The sequence below is a fragment of the Canis aureus genome, chromosome 7, assembly GCF_053574225.1.
Source record: "Canis aureus isolate CA01 chromosome 7, VMU_Caureus_v.1.0, whole genome shotgun sequence".
In the NCBI taxonomy this organism is placed as follows: domain Eukaryota; kingdom Metazoa; phylum Chordata; class Mammalia; order Carnivora; family Canidae; genus Canis; species Canis aureus.
Genome location: NC_135617.1, coordinates 44,221,707 through 44,243,814, shown reverse-complemented (window position 1 = coordinate 44,243,814; position 22,108 = coordinate 44,221,707). Strand labels below are relative to the sequence as shown.

The 22,108-nt window shown below is 32.9% G+C and overlaps 1 protein-coding gene, 1 long non-coding RNA gene and 1 pseudogene across 2 annotated transcripts in view; 1 reads left to right on the top strand and 2 right to left on the bottom strand.

Moving 5' to 3' along the window:
• Positions 1–4,745, top strand: part of LOC144316835 (uncharacterized) — a 61,674-nt gene extending 56,929 nt beyond the window's left edge. The window contains exon 3 of the long non-coding RNA XR_013382675.1: positions 4,413–4,745. This is a non-coding gene — a long non-coding RNA (uncharacterized LOC144316835). The remainder of the gene's footprint in view (positions 1–4,412) is intronic.
• The window catches only part of EYS (EGF-like photoreceptor maintenance factor), a 1,514,868-nt gene that overhangs the window by 1,191,909 nt on the left and 300,851 nt on the right, over positions 1–22,108 (bottom strand). The gene's annotated exons all lie outside the window — the stretch shown is intronic.
• Positions 7,599–7,698, bottom strand: LOC144317913 (U2 spliceosomal RNA; annotated as a pseudogene).

Sequence of the window (22,108 nt, the reverse complement as noted above, 5' to 3'; positions counted from 1 at the left end):
ATATTAAATTAACAATAATTTTAATGATTTTTAAATTGATTACATTTATTGACCAAACATATTAAAATAATAAAATAAACATTATTTGACAATGTGTTTGATGGGAAATTGAAGAACATGTATAACATTACAGCACACTATATAAAGGATAGGAGAGATGGGGTGAGACTTACTTTCCTATCTATGAATTCTGTCAGTGATCCTGGATTTCCTGAAGCCTCTAGAGTCATGGACATGTAATTCCTCCATAATACACCATGAACCTACAGGTGGAGGCCACTTGGCATGTTATTTTTAGAGCCACTTAGCACGTTATTGTTCAAGCTGTAAATTTATCAACTTTGGAGAGATTAATTGAAGAATGTTAAATCTTTACTCATACCTAAGGGAATAGAAATTCCTTTATTACCTAAGAAAATGAAAAAGATTTAAAAAGTTGATTCATATATGATCATTAAAAAAATTAAAAGGCAGTGAAACTGGTAATAGCAACAAAAGTATTAGCATGGTAGTTCTTACAGACCATAGAGCAACATGATAATATCATCATGGTGTAGAAACGAGTTAGGGGCAGAGGGGGCTAGGCAAGGAAAAGATAAGGGAATGGCCCAGAGTCAGGCTTCCAGGAATCTGTGTGCTCCCATAAACCCTAAGGATACTGAGAGACTCCAGAGTCAGGCTCCTACCCATCCCAAGAAAACAGAGATAAGACAGTAAAAACAGAAAAAAATAAACCTGGCTTCCTAGTTCCAAAATATTAGGGAGTATTCCCCTTTAATGTCTACTAGGTTCACAGAAACCCCAGATGCAGAGAAATATTATGGAGGAGATATTAACCAGAGAGAAGGGAACACCTTGTTTGTGCTCATGATATTTACAAAGAAATATCATGTTTGTTAAAAGTCCACCATGTTTGTTCTAAATATTCACCCTGATATTGACAAGAAATTTACCAAGTTCTCTGGTCAGTTTACTATAAAAGACAGACCATAAAAGCCCTCAGTGGCAACCCTATCAGGACCGGTCTCACTTTTGAGAGCCTTCTCTGTATTTCAGCTTAATTAACCTCTACCACTTTGCTCATTCTCTGTTGTCTGTGAGGTTCATTCTTTGACTCAGTGGAGACAGGAACCAAGCTCTCTTGTATCAATCATAAACTGAATTATCATGAAATAGGGTTACCTACTCAGCCAATTATAGAATGGAACTTTTACTGAAGAAAGATTAAACATGAAAAATGCTCTTATTCAATATGTATAAGTGAGATGAAATATTTGCTAAGAATTTTAAGAGTCTTTGAAAAACCATGGACATCAAATGGTCAATTTAATGAAAATATTCATCCTCTTAAAATTCATATATTGAAAAATACTTCTCTTGCTCACAAAATAGATGTTTTTCAATGTATCTGACACATCAGGTTCATGCAATAGATGTTGGGTAGTGTCAGGATGTGTGATACTAAGTAGATAAAAATACTCATTCATCCTCAACTGTGTAGTGTGAAGAATCACTCATTTAAGACTTAATTGAATAATGCCATGATAAAATTTATATATTAGATAGATGACAATGACAAGTTTTGTCACAGCATTGAGAATACATTTTAGTAGGAAAACAAACCAAAAGGTCTTCTATTGCTTTAGAAAAATGATTATAGGGATCTGAACCACATTAATGGTAGTAGGTATCAAAACTTGAGTTTGCATCAGGAAAATATAGCAGATGGAATTGATGAGACTTAGTAGCTAATTGTAAGTGAAATGAGAGGTATGAAGGAAATATTACTCAAATAAGATATCAAGATTTGCTTTTTTTGTAGTAAATAGACTAGAAATCTTCACAATGTAGAAATAATATGTTTTTTTGGTCTCTGTTGAGTTATTATGCATATGCAATTTACAAGGTAAATTATGACTTTCTACCTCAATTAGGAACACTAAGTAGAGAACAAATGATACCTACTTTTGTATTATTTTTGGTAATTTCATTATTATGATTAATTTCTGATATCTAGTCAGTATTACAGAACTCCTGTTTTGTTTTTTTCTCACCAAATTGTTGAGAAAACCTCTTAGCAATATAGAGTCAACACTCATTATTTTTTTGGTTCGCCAATTATTTTCTCACAAACTTCCACATAGTACATGTTTCAAGCCATTTTGGACTGATGGCTAAAATGGTTTCCACATCTATTCTGCTTGCTTAAACTCTTTATTCCATAGCCCCACTGTTCATTACATTTTCATCTCCCAGAGATCATTACTCACTTTCAAACTTAAGCTGATTTGTTGCAATATCAATATGAGATCTTTTAACCTCCACTTCACTTACAACATAACTGAGATGCAGCATTTCAGCACCTGTCAAAGGCAGACCTGGACCAGGTTTTCTGACAAAAACATTAACATGCTTTCCATTGCATTATATCTATTCTTAGGTCAAAGATTTGATTATGCTTGGAGTTTTATTATATTTTTTCTTTGAAGCTTGATACTAATAATTGCAAACCTACCCCAGGTATGCAAAATGACAACCTAATTATTATGAGTTCATATTTATGTCATACTCATCCCTTTAAATAATATAAGTTAAATGTAATCTTCTAAACCATTTTTTATGACAGATTTTCGAGCTATCTAGGAATGAGGAATACCACCTGATTTAATGTCCTAATGATCTGCCCTAATAATTTCTCAAATCTCATGCCTGAAAAAGAAAGTACAGTAGAAGAAATGGAATTTTTATCTTGTAATTTTCAATCTGTGATCAGGCCTTATCAACTCATATTGTAAGAATATGAGAATGTTAAAAACAAAAACAAAGTAAAACACATTCAAGTTCCTCTGCTTTTCTGTTGTTGTTGTTGGGGGGAGGGGGGTGATAGGTGAAGGGGGATGTTATGGGAAGGGCCCTGAGGACAAAAGTGATCTATATAGTGCCAAATAGTCTCTCCAATACCTAGAATGACTAAGTCTAAAAAAAAAGCTAAAAAATTAGAACCTCTTCCAAAAATGCTGGAATGGCCCATAAAGTTAAGTAATATTATAAATGATTCAATGAATAGCATACATTACATTGTGAATTCCTGTATGCTTACATCAAGTTAATGTCCAGTAATTCAATTAAATGAATACAATTTAAAAGAAGACATTTCCTTAATAATGTAACATTGCAGTTTCTGGGTAAAATATATGATACTATTTATGGTCATTTACTCAAACCTCTACTTACTTCAGTGGATATTGCTTTATGAATTTTGCAGTAAGAAGTAAACATAAGCTCGGTGAAGCAGCTATATCTCTACCAGTTGCAGATAATAAAATACTTTATATTAAGTAGTCATTTGTATTAAAGTTGTCCTTCATAAAGTACTGGTGCTGTATATTTTTAGTATTTGCTTCTACTCTTATGATATGCAAATATAATCATTATACCATTTTACTGAAGTGTTCAGCATGTTTCTACACCATCTAAATTGGTGAAAATGAATTGTGATAGCATGCAATATTAATATGAAAAGCCACAAAAATTGCTCACATAATACAACTTTCATATTAGAGGATTTAAAAACCTCAATTTTGCTGTTGCAAACCTCTCCTTAGTTGTGCACATAAGCAGAAAGATGAGGTACTGAGTATTCTATCTCTTTTGAAAATAGTCTTCTCTAGGGATCAGAATGATAATAATGCTTGGCAAAATAATATTTTGATTTTGATTCAAAGAACAAAATACTAATTTCAGTTAAAGATAACTCTATTGCTTTACAGCTACTGAAATTTAGGAAAAGGACAAGATTCTCCCTATGAATAATATAATGAGAAGTTGAAAATCTATCTGGTGTATAGAGCTATCCATTTCCCTTTCTGTTTTATATGGTATAATGAGTTCTAAAAAATTAAAAATAATAAAAAAAGAACAACTGTAGGGACTTATCATTGGGAAAAAATACTGACAGAATTGAGTCATAGAGTAATTCTTTGACCAAAGGTAGCATTCAAATTCATTTTTTGAATTTTATGAGCTTTTTTTAGAGAAAACCTATAATCATTTGCCCAAAGTTTTATTTACTGGTTTTGCCCATGAGAAGTTCTAGCTGAGCTATTAAGCAAAATATGAAACCAAATGACATGGAGTCCTTAAGATCTGTATACATATAAACCATGAAATTCTAAAGGGCTGTATCTTTCTAACTGTCTTAAAAGTGGAATTTTTATATGGGGACAGGAAATTATTTATGGGAGTGATTTTTTAACTTCTCATATTCTGTCCTATGCTAATACATCTTCAAATATTTATGTCACTAAATGAAAGACACAAACATAACATCTTTTTAGCTATTTGCCCTACTGAGAATTATAGGAGAGACAAAACTATTTACTGGTTTGTTTTCTTTTCTTTCCTATGACTAGTTTCTTCTGTAAGGAGCTGGAGGCCAGTGGATGCACATTACACAATTTTTAAGACAGAAGACATAATGCATCAGTTCTAAGTCAGACTCTAGTTATGATGAAAGAGGCATTGTCAATGGCAGCTCTGCTAGGTATACTGCTTTCTGATGAAAGAATGGTGCTACCACCAGGAAGTATTATACAGGAAAAGCATGGGGATGAAGAAGAAATGGAGAAAGGATAGAAAAGTCAACCTGAAAACTTTGCTTTGCCACTTAAAGAATTCTCATCGGTAATATTCAACAAAAAATGGGTATAATAAAACATATATGAAATAAACATGAGAATTATAAATGTATGATATCTATGATATCTATGTAAAGCATCAAAGCCTAGACATATTCAATAAATGGTAGTTTTACTATTATCCCGAAGATTCTCAGTATAATTGTCCCCTCTCACAGGAAAAAAAAAATCCACTTGGCATAGTAAATGAAAATACAAAGAAATATCAAATGTATGTGATCCTTATGAAACAAAACCAACTATATTTCTTTGGTTTTCATTTTTATAAAGCATCATTATCATCATAAACCTTCTTATTCCTAATTCTTAAGTTTCATGACCAAGTCAAAGGAAGGATGATGGTCTTTGCAGAAAGTCTTGGACTAAAATTTAGGTATCTTCACTCTAGTAATTTAGTTAATCTAAGACATTTTGTTCATATATTAAGTGATATTTCAGGGTGGCTGTAAGGATTACAGAAAATAGTCTATAACCCTAGATGGCACATAAAGCATCATCAACTGTGAAGTTAACCTACTCTATTTCCCTTTTTATATACTAATATTAATAAAGAAGGTAATACTAGCTCTCTTTAAGGTTTTTTTTTAAAGCTTTAGTTGAAGTATAGTTGACATATTAGTTTCAGGTGTACAGAATAGTAGTTCAAAATTCTGTACATTATGAAATGTTTACAAGTGTGGTTATTGTCACTATACAAAGTTATAGTAATATTAATAACTGAATTCCCTAGTGCTGTGCTTTTTATCCAAGCAACTTATTTATTTCATAACTGGAAGCTTATCTTTGTTATGATGGGCTCTTCCTCTGCCTTCATGTTTACTCTCCCTCTTTGATTACACTAAGTTGCACTCACTTCTCCAAGTGATTTCATTCACATTTTTCTGTTATCAACTAAGTGTTGATGGCTCCCAAATGCAGACCTCTAACCTGAACTGATCCTTTTTTACTTTAGATTTTATCACTTTCTTATTCTATTTTGCTTACCTTAGTCATCATCAATCATCTTTCCCTATAATGGTGATCACTCCCCTGATAGGAGTCCCATTATTCTATACACCTTTCTTTGGTATATACTTCTTACTATTTTTACTATTTTGGTGTGTACATTTACTATTTTCTCAGATCACACATCTTCAGTCAATAGGTAAAGTCAATTTTCCTTAATAATAATCCTTGAGCTGATTCCATTTCTCTGTGTAATATTCCAACTTGAGCTTTCATTATCCATTTCCTAAAATGTTTTATTTAGATGCCTACCATTTAGCATCTTTGCCTGAAAATTTCCATAAATATATATGTTGTACTGCTATCAGATTGAATAAAATATGAAACCTGGCCATATAACTCTCATTCTTAAAATTCAAAACTGAATTTCCATGTCTCCAAAACAAAAATTTCATGTACTTTCCCATGACAATTAAGGTTCTCAATGACCCACATTTCTACTGTCTATGTGCACTTGCCACTCATTCTACCTGCTGAGATTGATTTGTAAAACTTACTGCTTTGGAGTTTTACCTTAGCAATATGCAGTTTGTGCCTTCATTTATGTTCTGTATTCCTGAAATTATTTCTTATCTCTGCTTCACTTGATTAATTTCTACTTATCTTCTGTAATTCAGATTAGACTAGCTAACAGTTTTATCACATGCTTTCAAAAAGATTCCTGATACTATGCTGAAGAGAAGGAAGAGACAGATATTGATATCTATGTATCACACCTTATATTTTTAAGTTATATCCATACTCAAGTCCTAGCATAAGAAAATATTAATACTAATTAGAAAAAAAAAACTACTGAGTACTTCATATATGCATGTGTATATATATATGCATGTATAGTGATAAGTACTTCACCTGTATTACATCAGTTAATCTCTAAATAGATTATGACAGTCATAACCTCTGTTATCCACTAAAAGCTATCCTTATTTTACTTCCTTCCATCTTCCTAACAAAAGAACATCCTACCCTTCCTGCCCCCCCCAAAATATTTCATGAGATAAGAGAAAGAGATCTGATGTTGCTCTATCTCCAGCACCTATATCAGTGACTAGAATATTTTAAGGCACTTAAAAAACATTGTGTATAAAAACAAAAAACAAAACAAAACAACAACAACAACAAAAGCAGTGTTTAATGTCAGACTCTTCCTTGGAAATCTCCATTGACCCATCTTTTTTTTTGCTTTGCTTTTTCAATTTATTTAATTAAATTATGAATGCAGCTATTTCCTATAAACACAAATAGAACATACCATTTTTTTGTTGTTATAGTTAACTCTCTTATATATATAGCATAGAAAATGTTTTGTTGCTTTAATTCCCTGGACAAAATCCCTATAATGCTATTTATTTTCTTTGTTGTTCCTGTGTACTGAGGAAAGACTCATTCATGGAAAACCCTGTTCATTTGACTGAGCACATGGGCAGACATTTTAGACAATATGAAGCAGTTGGTAAATTACTTATTCCCTTTACATAATGAGTAACACTTAGCATTTACTGATCAAATTGCCCTTCAGCACTTCATTTTTCTTCCATGACTTTAAAGTTCACAATAACAAGTATTATCCCCTCTACCTACTTTAATTCTGGAAACGACAGGGACCAAACAGCTTCAGACAGCATACAGTCTAATTTGAATGGCGTTGGGAAGAACTTCAGTTATAAAGAAAAAAAGTATTCACAAAAGTGAATACTTTTGACTCATGGATCAGTTGGGTTAAGCTAAATAATAGTAACAAAAAACGTAGCAGTGACCTACAACCTGGAGGGCTTAAAGCAGCAAAGAGTTATTCCCCACTCTATGAAATCCATTGTGGGTGTACATAACTCTTGGGAATGTATTATTTGTGTGAAGGCTTAGCACTGTTCCTCAACCCTTATTTTCACTATAGTCACTGGGTAGCAGAATAAAACACAGAAGAATCTCAGCTTGGCAATTAAACTGATAAGAACAAATACTACACATGATCTTAGCCAAGAGGCCAAGAAGCGATCAGCTTGGCAATTAAGTGTTATTGCCTGAAAGTGATTCATATCATCCTACCCACACTTGACTGGACAAAAGAAGTCTAATGTTCACTCCTAACTTTACAGGGATAAGGATGTGCTGTTCTTCCATATGCCTGGGAGGAAAGAAAACTGGATATTTGCGAAAGGTTAAAGAGCTCACAGTAGCCCTTAAAATACTAACATAGGGAGGACACATAGATGGTAGCAGAAAATATCTTCCTGTGTGATAGATACAAATTTCATAAGTACAAACTTAGATTTGCAGAAGCATAGCTTTCATTTTTGTATAATAGCTTAAATGAAAACCTGATTCTGTGATCTGAAAAAACACCTGAGAAAGTCTTATTTATTTATTTATTTATTTTAGGTGGAGGAAGGGGGTAGGGAGAGGGAGAAGGAGAGAGGGAATCTTAAGCAGACTCTGTGCCCAGCTTGGAGCCTAACAAGGGCCTTGATCTCACAACCCCAAGATCCTGGCCTGAGATGAAATCAAGAGTTGAACACTTAACCGACTGAGCCACCCAGGTTCCTCAAATCCGTTAATTCTTAATCCTATTTGATGCAGGTAGAAAACATATTGTCTTAGAGATAAATTCAGTCATCTTTTTTGTTTATTTTTCATAGAATTAATATCTAAAACTAAATTCAGCCACATTTCTATCACTCAAAAATTTGTCTTTTTTGTTTCCTGAAAAGCTTAGGGGCACAAAGACCCTTGGTGGGGTAAGAACAGCCATAATTAGACCATGTTTTGCATCAACATATTCATCTTGGTCCAGATGCCAGTCATTGCCCTTTTGCTAGAGTAAGACCTTACTTCATGCAGGCCACCTCCATATGCAATCCTCTCATTGCAGTTTTATGCCCTTCTCTCATTATTCTGTCATAAGACGCCTTACAGGACTAAAATTATTCATCTTCTATAAGTCATGTGTTCATGCCTCACTTTCCAGGATACAATGAGGGAGAGATGTGTTGTTTAGGACTCAAGAATATTGACTTGTGATTATTGTGGTTGGAATGAAAATGGAAGGCCCTTAGTGATAAGGTCATACTGATTTTAGATTATTGTCATATTATAGACTATTTTAGTTTTTGCATATTATAGGCTATAAGTTTTAGTTTCTACTACATTTAAAATAATATATCTTTTTTCCCTATATTTCTGAGTATTTCAGTTAGAATCTGGGGAGAGAGTAAATATGTTTTCCTAAAGGTTACTACTTAATGTTTTCTGGTATTCATTTTTACATATGTCCAGCCTGTATTTAAATGGTTATCAGGAAAAAATCATAAATAAATCATACATAACATATAAAGACAAACAGATTTATGAATGGACAAGCTGCTAGGTAGAAGGAAGTATAATAAAAAGGCAAAAATAAACAAACAACAAACACAAACAAGATAAATACAGAAAATGGTAATTACAAAGAAATAAATAAAATCAGTAATAGGAGAAAAATGGGGAAGGGCTAGGTTTGTTAGTGATTTAGACTGAGTAGATTGGGAAGACCTCTTTAAAGAGGATAAAGCTAACTGAGATTTGAATGATACAAAGAACTTCTTGGTATTTTGAAATTTTGCTCTCTGCAGTGAGAGCAGGTTGGTTTCATTTGAGATAAAAGAAACATTCCAATGCAACTGAAGTATTCTGAATCTGAAAAGAACTATATGAGATGAGTGAGAGAAGTGGACTGAGGCTTTGTTGTAACAATTGTTGGTAGACAAATGATGAGTCTAGTGAGATTACATTTAGTGAACATAACTCAATTATGAACTGATCCAAATAAAACAGTCAGGTGTATTTTGTAAAGTTAAATGCAGATCTTATTTGTCATGTTAACAAAAAAGAAACAGTGTGTTTGACTCTCTGTAAGAACAGTATTATTAAACCAACTGTATGGACCTGTGGAAGGAGTCCATTTGATATAACATGTGCTTCCAGTTCTTCAAAATAACTAGATATTCCTTCTTTCCATGTCCCATTGCTTCATATGGGACATAGATACCTGTGAATGTATGCCTATGATATCTACAAATTGTGTCATATGCATCCTATTTAATAACCATCAATTTACAAACTAAGAAGGCTAAATTTAGTAATTTGTATTTTATTCTGACAGATGGAGAGCCCCAAGAGAGTTTTAAGCTGGGGAGTAACAAATGAATCTATATTTTAATAGGACTACTCTGGTTACTTTGTGATAAGTAGGTTACTAGAAGTTAAAGTTGTAGCAGGGTGACTAGTTTGGAGGCTGTTGTAAGGATTACAGACCATCGAATTTTATGGACACTCTAAGAAAATAAGACAAAATGAATGATTCCATGTCCAACCAAGTTGTCATTGAGATAAAGATACTAGAAGATGTGCTAAAATAAAATGTTTAAGTTAAATGGAATTTTAGAAGTCTTAAATAAAAAGTTTATTGTAAAAATAAAACTTTAAATTAAACTAAAACCAGGAATCATGAGTATAAAATAGGGAAGAAAAAATACCCAACGAATTAGATAAAATATAAATAGCTAATATTTCATCTTTTCAATTATATCTGTAGAAAAATGAGTTTATGTATTATTTTTATGAATGTAAATCCTCTAGTTAAGAAATTGCTACTGGGCCAGCACCAGTGAACTTTACTGTACTACTTAAGGAAGTGGAGATTTACTTGGGAATACTATTATCTGTAAGAAAACTGGGAAAGTTCGAAGCTAAACATTTGTGAGTAACTTCTGGTAAAAATTATTCTGAACCAAGATACAAGGAGCCACCAACTCTAAATTTCCTCATGAAGAGAGATAGCAATAGATCTGGTACTTATACCTTCTCAGAAACCAAAAGAATCAGTTCCATTTATGGCTCAAATCTGGTTAAAACTGAGTCACTACTCATTATCCAAGCATTAATTATCACAGATCACCTAAACTCTTGACATGTCAACATAGCATGTCCAAACACTTCCAGGGTGCTCTCCTGAGATCTTCTTCTCTCTGATAAGAAAAATTCTATTTTCTCAATTTCTTAGCCTTTTTATCTTTCCCTCTGCTCCTTAAATCTCTAACCTTGGATGCACATCATAATCATTCTAGTTACTAAAAGCAAAATAAGAGAACAAAAGAGGAAGCAAACAAATAAATGAAAATCTATCTCTGTTCTGCATACCCACCAGTTTAAATCAGAAACTCTAGGAGTGGGACCTGAGTAATATTTTTTAAAGCTTTACAAAAGTGAATATAATGTGCTTCCAGGAAAATACATCTTTAAAAGAAAACTAATTTTCTTCAGAGAACAAGCTTCCTCTGTATCTTTAAGTTGAGGTTCTTTTCTTACATATCAAATATGTCAGAGACAGGAGGCTGAGTAACTATTCTTGTGGCTCATTATCAATGCTTCCAGACATTACTCCTTTTTTCTCCTTTGAAAGAAAAATAAATAAATACTTGGCTTTTTGAGGTGCATATTTTCCCAGTTTGTCTCAAACTTTAGTGTGAATCATATGGGATTCTTGTTAAAACACAGTGCAGGGGCACCTAACTGGCTCAGTCAGTTAAGCTTCTGCCTTCAACTCAGCTCATGATGCCAGGGTCCTGGGATCGACCCCAGCATCAGGCTCCTTGCTCACTGGGGAGCCTGCTTCTTCTCACTCTCCTCCCTGCTTGTGCTTCTCTCTCTCTCTCCCCCTCCCCCCATAAATAAAATATTTTTTTAAAAAATAAAAAATAAAATGCATTGCAGACTCTGATTCAGTAAAGTCTGGAATCGGACCTAAGATTTTGCATTTCTAAAAATTCTCAGGAACTCCAGTGCTACCAACCCATAGAACACACCTATAAATCACAGAGCACTCTCATCCTCTCTTCCACTGACTTGCCTTCTCACTCTCCCATTCTTTTCATACGAGAGATTTTAGCTCCTGGATCACAGACTTTCTTTCCTCTCATCTCATTTAATCAGTTCCAATGATATCAATATCTACATAGATGAAATAATCACAACCTGGACTCTTTATGTCTTCAACATCTTACATTCAATGATCTTTTTCTCCTCTTCACCTCAATATTTTGTACCTATCCACAATAAATAAGACTACTCATTATAACCCCATTTTAATTTTTTAAATTTATTTATTTATTTATTTATTTATTTATTTATTTATTTATTTGAGAGAGAGGGAGCGCAAGCAGCAGAGGGGCAAAGGGAGAGGCAGAGAATCTCCAGTAGACTCCTCACTGAATGTGAAGTATGACTCAGGGCTTGAGCTCACAATCCTGAGTCCATGACCTGAGCAGAAACCAAGAGCTAGACAGATGCTCAACTGACTGTGACACCCAGGCATCTATTATCTCCATTTTAAAGATCTGCCCCTCATCTCTTGCACTTTAGCTGCATTATCCTAAATGCCTATTCTTACATATCTCCTGATTTTGAATGTTCAGTGTTATAATTCCTTGAATTCATTAAGACCCTGGGCACAGATTCCTGTTGCTTTTTCAGAAGCATCCCTTAGAGCTTCATTTCCTATATTCTTAGTCCTGATGGAGAGTAGAGGCAGAAGACAATCCTATTCATTATATCTAATAGCTACAGTCAACCCACTAATCACAGTATATTTCCTGTGCCTCTTGTCAGTGGCCAGGGTACCTGTGGATAACGATTTTATCTAACTCCAAAGCTACAGAGGCCCAGTAAGGGAACAATCTTCTCTGTTTGGAGACTGGGAAGGGGCTTATATTTTTGAAACAAGAAAGAAATGTAGAGAAAGAGTAGGGAATGTGTGTGTCTGTTTTCATGATGATGGGATTAAGCAGTCTATTACTTCACTTTTCAGCCTTCTTCCCTTCAATCCTGATTCTGGTACTCAGATAACTATTATCAAGTTATATGTACTGTGTACTTTCACCACTTGCTTTATTTTCATAGGTGTTTTATTAAAAATTTGAGAAAGAAGCATGTCCACAATAGCAAGACATGATTTTAAGGTAGAAGTTAAAAAATAATTTAGGATATTTTTAAAGACTAAGTGATGTGCACACTTCAGTGCATAGCAAAGGTGGGCACACTGACTTCACCGGGATCTAATCCACAATGACTTGCATGTTTCTTAGTATATTTCTTTTTCCTCACTGTGTTCTACAACTCTGCACTTATAAATGTATAATAAATTGCTATGGTGATTTGGAACATTAGAAGCAATTCAGGTTGCAGTTAATGTACCTCAAAGCCCCTAGCTGAAATTAAAAGCAGGACACAATTTACTTTAGTTATTTTCATTTTCTGCTTCGTCCCACCTTTACTCATTTCTATTTATTAGTCTTTCTAGTTTTTTTCTATTTAACCATTTTATTTTTGCTTGTAACCTCAAAAAAAAAAAAAAAAACCACTTAAAACAGTAAAACCAAATTTGAAAAAAAAATAATAAAATTTCTTACACCATGCTTTATGCTTAATACACTTAAAGCAATTTACCCACTACTACTATCCATAGGAGAAAAATATCCACTTGCATTTCAGTTTTAAAGAATTTGAAAGATAAGCTTTCAAAAGAGGCTAAGAGGTGTTTTTAAAGACATCTCATATTTAAAGTTAAACTGGGAAATATTAAAATGTCAGTAAAGCAAAAACAAAAGCACTTCAACAAACAAAACCTTAGGTAAATAAAACACATAATAATACATGTACAAGAACACATGTAGTAGAAAAACAGGTAGCTCAAACTTAGTCCAGGGTAAGTTGGCTTACACAACATAACCAGAGAGACATACCATGTTTGAAGAACCTATTCATACATTTTCCTTTGTCACCATGTTTCTAGTTCTTAATTCGTGTGCTACTGTCTTATTTACTTTGTTTATACAGTGTGTTCTTTCTTTTTTTTTTTTTTTTATTAGAGCTACATGTACCACTTAATTAATTTATTCTCCTAGCTCCCTCCCTGGTTACTATGTGTTCCTGGATTTTAAATTGTCTCCTTACTCTTGGCATGCAATTTCCTTTGCTTTTTGCTCTCTAAACTGCATTGTTTGACACAGTTACAAGATCTCTTATGCAACAATGGTCTTTCTAGCCAAGACTAATATGTTGCCTGGTTATAACACCCAGATGCAGTAGAATATATATATATATATATATACACACACACACACACACACACACAATAGCAATGGCAGCAATTAATTACCTTAGAATTAACTTTGAATATATGAAAACCACATGGGACGATTTTTAAATATTAAACATTACACTTAAAAATATATTATGATAAAATAGAAGTGTAGAATTGTTGCAAGAATAAGCAAACCAATATGGAACAAAATAGAGCTTAAAAACAGAACTAGACATGTGTAGGAACTTAATACATGATAGAAGTGGTCCCACAAGCAAACAAAAAAAACTAAATTTTATAGTAGATGCTGCTAAGCACATTGGCTTACTATATGGATGGAAATTAAATCCCTACCCAACAGCTCAAAATCATATAAAATAAAAATAAATTAAAAATCTAAATACAAAATTACAAAGTTAAATCTATAAATTTTAATAAATATAAGATTATAAAGTTAATTTAAAATTAAGAAAGTCCTCATTTCACTTATAACTGAGAATAATTTCTAAAATTATGTGAATCTAATTATGTTGGCATTAAATCTCCTAACCAACAAAGGTCACTGCTAGCAGATGACGGATTGTAGCAGAACATTCCTTTTCTGAATTAACAATATATTAATATGAAAAGCATATTTATAAATAAAAGATAGCAACCACAGTGAAAAATGAGCAAGAAAAATAATTAAAGAGTCTTAAAACCTATTAGAATATGATATAATGTCAAAATTTTTGGTAATCAAAGATGGGAATGAAAATAAACAATTGGGAAAGGGTTAAAATAACCAGTGAAAACACTGTTCCAAGTACTAAGCACTGAGATGGATGATTAACTCAGCCCTCATACAAGGTTAAAATAAAAAAATTGCTCAGAAAGGTAAACACCTACTGATTGTTGATTAAAAATCCAGATCTTTCTATATCAGGATCTATTTTATGTTTTTCTAGGTGCATATTTGGGCCTTCTATTATATGCAGTATTATACTGAACATATGATTGGTACTTATTCATTTTGAAATCACTGACAAAGGATTCTTTAAAAATGATTGCAAAAAATAAATAAATAAATAAATAAATAAATAAATAAATAAATAAATAAAAATGATTGCTAAGAACTATATACTTTGATTTTTTTAGATCAGTATTGGATAGTATTTATTTCCTTAAAGAGAAGTAGAAATACACAAATCATTTTTTTTCCACTAGCTGTATGACATCTCATTAAATCTTTCAAGACACAGCCACCTTTCTTCTGAGTAATTTTTGACACAAGTGGAAGGAAATATGGTTGGTATGATGTTATTCCACAAAAAAACATTTATGGATATTAAAGGTCAGTTAATAGGAGTGATGTAAAATATGGTTGTTACTTCTTCTAGGTGTGGTAAATATGAACAGGAAAATAATTTTTGCAATAAAAATAATGTCTAAATATAATCATTCTAGTAAAATAAAATCAAATTTTATTTTCACAGAATGGCTTTGGAAGGATTTAGTCTGTGGTTTACAAAAATACATTACTTTGAATGAATTTGTCCTTAAGACTTTGGGAGGTAATATCCATCCAAAATTTGGTTTACCATTTTTACTCAATTTTGATTTTGAAATTGTTTACATTTTAAACAACTAGTAGAAGTACTGTTTTCCTTGATTGTCTCCTTTGTGCCAGATACAATGAATTTATATAAAGTACCTCACCTAATCTCATATAATCCTTAAAATAATCATATAAATTCATTACTATTATCTGCACTTTATAGAAGAGGAACATAATATTAAGGTAAATTTTTTCATTCCAAAATCTCTTAATAATTTTCTATTTTTCATGTACATTTTATTTGAGGAACAAAAGGCTTTTCTGCTATTAAGATATAAAGTTATTTCCCTGAAATTTTCCATCTAGAAGCATAAGGAGAAAAAGAAAAGTGGAAGGAGATAAATAAAAATTTGTATCAAAATGCTTTGAAATAACTATCCTGCCTAGATTAAATACTGAATACACTGTAACTTTTAATATATTCCTAAAATATTCATTCTTATTATATTTTTCTATTAATAATTATTCTTCCATGCCATTTGCTTATTCCTTGAGCAGATTCCTGCTAATTAATATTAGGCTACTTATTGGTTGTCAAATCTTTCTAAGAAACCCCAGAAAAAAATAACTGCTGATCAAAACAAAGCCAACTTTATTAGAACTTTTGTACTCAGAAAGACTTTGGCAAAATGTTAGCAAGTCTCTTGGATGGGAAAAGGCAGAGTATTGTATTGTATTGTAAAGTATTGAGTATTGTTGGGTCTTTGCTGATGCTCTTGGGGTAGAGAGACCAAGACAGAGAGTTAAAATGGGCTTGGGCAACATTTATGACTTAATAGCTTTGCATCAGTAGACACAATAAGGTTAGAGTCTTGAAGCAAGTATTGATGATACAATTTGATAAATCAGTCTTGATAAGTAATCTATATTAGTTTTACAGAAAAAAGTAACTACTCTATTTTTAACTTGAAATCAGTATTGTTTATCATAAAGGAAGTATGTTGGTCCCAGGATTAGTTAATAGAGGATATTATGTCAATTTCAGTTCCCATACACTACTGTCATTTCTTATTCCACAATTTGAAATTATAAAACACGCACTAACTTAATAAGCATTTACTGGACTTGTAACCAATGAGGGGAAATACAAGTAAAATTATTTTTGAGTCTGGCTTAACAATCTAAACTTCTTTATTCTCTTTTTGTACTATTTAACCTTGAATAAACCATTGAAAATATTTAAGCAATAGAATTTTTAAGCAATAAAATCTTTAAATTTTTGCAGGAGTAAAATTACAGTGAGATTACTTTGCTTGCATATTTAACAAAGATTAAGTGAATAATAATGCAGTAAAGTATTGAGTTCAGTGCCCAGCATGGAGTATGCACCTATTTATTCATCCATTCAACAAAATATGAAAATGTACTAAATTATAGACATTATTGGACACATGACAAAATACACAAATATTAATTTTCTGGTTCCTTAGGAAGTATTAAATGTCGATAAAAAATGCTTATTTTGAGTACCTGCAGCTATGCCATGTCTATTTAATTTAAATAAAAATGTTACATAAATCAAAGGAACCCTGTACAATTGTGCTTCCTAAGGTTTTATTCTAATGCAAAGCTTGAGCTATTGTTTTCCTAAGGAGATTTTTAAGAATAAATTATAAAGATGGAAGAATGAAAGCATATTTTAAAACACAATTTTCATTTTGTTGTCTTAAGTTCAGTTTTTCTTGATTTTAATATATCTCCAGGAATCACCATACAGTACCATAAATGAGAAAAGTTGTAAATAAATGTAATGAATTGAACTAAGTTGGTCATATAGACAAATAAAAGAAGTTCACTTTCCGCAAGGAAAGCAAAGAACTGAAGAGTCTTTTCCACAGAACTTGAACTTCTAAGACAGGTTGTGATATGGATTGTCTGTTCAAACCTAAGAATAACTGGGGAGTGAGGAATTGACAAAACAGAGTGAGTGATGTATGATCACTATGTAATGTTGTGTCTTAAAAAAATGTAGAAGCAGTTTTGGTGTAAAAGTTGAACTGATGACTCCCTCCTAGTTTTCTTAACTTTTCGCCAACTGACTTAACACACACACACACACACACACACACACACGCACACATATATATAGAATTAAATTTAGCAAGGAGAAAAGAGTTTTTCATAATCTTCAGCTAATGTTTTCCCTAAATTCTGACTTGGTAAAACATTCTTTATCAGAATCACGTCCATAATCTTAAATGTGATATTAGAAGCAAAGGGGATCTCATGGGCCATCTGTGCATGAAGATATATAAGCATTTATGACTAAGTTAGATGTTCCTTTTATGTGTCACATTCAGAAAAGTTACAAATCATTTCCAGATGGAAGACTTTGATGCATTAAAAGTCCCTGGTATACTAGTAAGAAACAATGTGATTTGGACTCCATACTTTTTAGAAATTTGGCACACAGGATAGTTGTGCATATTTAATATCTATCCAACTCAGATATAAAATTAAAATAGAACTTGCACTTACTTTGAGGTGTGATAACTTTTTGTCTTTACCTAAATATCCACAGGTCTAATGAATAATGTATGTATTACTTCTCTTGATGATATCAATCTCCATTAAATCATAATGACATTTACATTAATAGCTAAATGTAAATGGTATCTTGCCTGAAGGAACAATGCTTTGTTAATATAACCACACGAACCTTATATATCTCCAGAAAATAGCACTGACCGAGAATTTAATTGTTCCTGTAAATGCTCTATGAAGTGTTTGAATAGGTGTAATTTATTTACTTAGAAATTACCAACACAGATGCTCTCACCCATCATATATCTCCTTTGTATTCAAGTATGATTTAATGGTTTCTTGTACAAAACTAGCCCAAGTCAATTAAAAAGCAAATAAATAGTCACAGTAGTGGATAAATTGCCTTCTCTACTTTTGTGAATTATGTGTGCATGCCTTAGATAAGATGTTGTCAGTCTGTAAAATCTCAGAGAATCCATCCTCCTCTACCACTAGGAGAAGAAAAGCTTTAACATGCTGGACAAATGTAGAGGGTCATTTGTCTAAGTTGTGGCAAAACCTAAAAGGTCATACCATTCCCTGCAACACATTAATCTTAACTCTAAAATAATGGAAAATATTCCAAAAGGATCACTGTTAAACATACTTTATTTGGGGCTTAATTCAACCTTCGTTTTCCATTTTATGTATTTCAAATAGAATAGCACATGCCTTATACAGTTCCATTTTAATTTTACTAATGTAATTTAAGAATATATGTCTATATTTTTATTTGAATTGTTTAATAGTATAGACTAACAGTTTTGTAATATTCTGACTCAAGTTTTATTTTATTTTATTTTTTTTTTGACTTTTTTTTTTTTTGACTCAAGTTTTAGATGTTTGCTGGCACCTTTTAAACCTCTCTCCTCCCTGCCCCCCTTCTTCCCCACATATGAGAAAGCTCATTAAAAAGACTGGGTGGGATATCTGGGTGGTTCAGTAGGTTAAACATCTGCCTTTGGCTCAGGTCATGATCTCAGGGTCCTGGGATCAGCAGGGAGTCTGCTTCTTCCTTTCCTTCTGCCCCTCCTCCCACTTGTGTGCACACATGCTCTCTCTCTCTCTCCAATAAATAAATAAATAAAATCTTAAAATAAATTAAAAAAAGCCTGGTGCCCTCTCCTTTGACACAGGTGGGAAATACAAACCATGCAAGCCCTTTCTCAGGTACAGGAACCTTCATCTTGGCCACATCTGTTGACAATGAGAAAAACTCCAAACCAGTCTCCTTTCCTCACTCTCTCAAGTCATTTTTGGACTAGTTTGGGAAGCTTGCCCTTCTCTCCCCAGAAAAGCCCTATTAAGTCAGAAAAAGATTCATCACTTCATGCTGTTTTGTGTGTCTCTACAACAGAATTATATTTTGGTGGGGGTCCATGCTGCATCTGCAGGTTCAATGGCTTTATAGTTTAAACCATGAGAACTACTTGGTGAGATTAGAAACTATTGAATCCTATATTGACTCAAGTTTATGAATCAGATAGTCTGGTGAGACATCGAGAAATCAACCACGTATAGCAGGTTTCTGAGAAACAAAATTTATACTGTTCCTTAAGTAAACTCATTTGCTTTTTCATCTAAAAAGTATAATTTATTTTTTAATTATTTTTTAAAGTATAATTTATTATTCTGTCACTCTCCTCTGTGGCTTCAACTTTTCTATGTTCATCGGCAACAAGACTTGTAACATAATATACTCAATTTACTTCTATCTTAGAAATAATGAATCAGGGGCTCCTGAGTGGCTCAGTCAGTTAAGCATCTGCCTTTGGCTTAGGTCATGATATCCAGGTCTTGAGATCCAGCCTCTCATTGAGCCCTTGCATCCTATTCCCTGCTCAGTGGGCAGTCAGCTTCTCCCTCTGCTTCTCCCTTTGCCTCTCCTCTTGCTCATACTCATGCTTTTTTTCACTCTCTCAAATAAACAAAATATTTTTAAAAAAAGAAAGAATGAAGCAAAACTTAAGAATTACTATTAACAATAACAAACAAAAAATACCATCAAGGTCTCTTGTGTTAATTTTTATTAGACTTGACAAATTTCTAGCTTCTAGCCAAAGTACGCATGGATACCCATGGGTTGCCTGAATTTTCCATCACATCTAATTCTTCATTGCATATAGTTTCCAAGGGCCAGTTACTGGACAGGTGTCTGGCTGATAATAAGCAACACAAGAAGGGGTATTAAGATATATACTTCTGAGCCTATTGCACTGATAAGTCTGGGAAGGGCTCACAAATAATTATTTTTATGAAGTACCCCTTTAATATTGCTATTCAGTTGGTCAAGTATAAGAGTACTAGCAATGGATACATTCTGAAGCCTTGGGACATTTTAGAGCTCGAAGTTATCATTTATTGTGCCAAGATTTCTCTCCTACTGGTATAATCCAGTATGTCAGCTAATGAAAAAGTGCTGCCATTCCAAAAAACATGGAGGGGGTGGTGTGTGGTGGATGGTGCTCTGGAAGCCCCTACCAGGAGCTGGATTGGGTTCTTCCAACTCCTACCTTTCAGCTAACAGGTGGCACCCCACTGAAAGCTGTTGTCCTGAGGCTCTTTTGGATTGTAGTAAGAGTATGAATTGTGATCCATCACTCTGGAGAATCCCAATTTAAGGCTATTAGCTATGCACCTGGTCTTGGCATTTGATAGAAGAAGAAACACTGTGCCAGAGGAAACTCAACCCAATGTAAAATTTCCCCAAATTCTGCTTTATAGTAACATTTCTAATTCTAGAATCATCAAAATTTAAGTAAATTCTATTGTGTGAAAATGTGATAATGCCACTCAACACAGTTCTACTTAAGTCATTCAGTGGGAAAAAATATTCAGTAATCTAAAAGATTTTTTTTTTTTTACAAAACACTGTTGGGATTGTAGGCATATTTAGATAGCACACTAAGTATAGAACATTTGAATTCCTAGAAATAATGTATATGTTTGCCTACGTACTGTAAACAAAATTAAGACTTCACAAAAGTTTTAGGTTGATTCCCCTCTATCAATGTAAACACGTCTCCCTTTTGTATATTTCATTTTTAAAATATTTTTAAAACATTTTATTTGAGATAAAGTGAGAGAGAGCACGGGTGGGGAGAAGGGCAGAGAGAAAGGAGGGGGGGGAGAGAGAGAGAGAGAGAGAGAGAGAGAGAGAGAGAGAAACTCTCTGCTGAGCAGAGACCCCAACATAGGGCTTGATCCCAGGATCTTGGGATCATGACCTGAGCCAAAGGCAGATGTTCAGCCAACTGTTCCACCCAGGCACCCCGTTTTGTACATTTTCAGAAAAAAAGAGAAAATTAACTTCCAATGCAAGCATTAAATTTTAAATGTAGCCCAAAAAATACAATCAGCAAACTACATAAGAGAGTAGATAATCAATACAGTAAACATTTGCAATGTTTTTAATCTAGCTGTAATTATAAATTGAAGAACACTAAATGATTTTAGCATTTTCCATCTGAAAATATTCACTGGTGATGCTAATTATTTAACAGCATGATTAATGACATGTCTTGTATAATTATTTATAAGTTAGGAGCCATGTTTTTAAACCTCTAATAATTAGTGAGGTAAAACTTTTATCAACACATAAAGTTTACTTTACTTCCATGAAGAAAGCCCACAAAGTACACATAAATAAAGTTTGTCTAAGCCAACTAAGTAATGATCTCAGAAAAACAAATGAAAATATAACCTCCATTTAGAACTCCACTATATATGTTTTATACATATGTACTTATATATGCAGAATATCAAATAATTGTATCACACAATGAAATAATGCACGCTATCTGTTCACAGGAATTCCATCAAAAGGAAAGGGAAAAATCAGCACTTAGAAAATAAGTGTTAAAAACACAAAATTAAAAAAAAATAAACTATGTAAATTTCTCATAAAAGAAGAATTAAAACCTGCATCACAAAAGAACTCAACTTAGAAAACCTGAATATTTTATAATTGACACTAAGCCCACCGGAACCTTTGCTCTAGAGAGAGACACCATCTTTACTACAACAGGCAGTAAACATGTCCACCTTTGCTCTGAAAAAGACTGTCCCTGTACTTGAAAGTTGTAGGCAAACCTGTCATTTGTCCCTGAAATAGACCATTTCTATTTTCCAAGACTGTTCACTGTGCGAACATTCTTGAAAATATGGTCT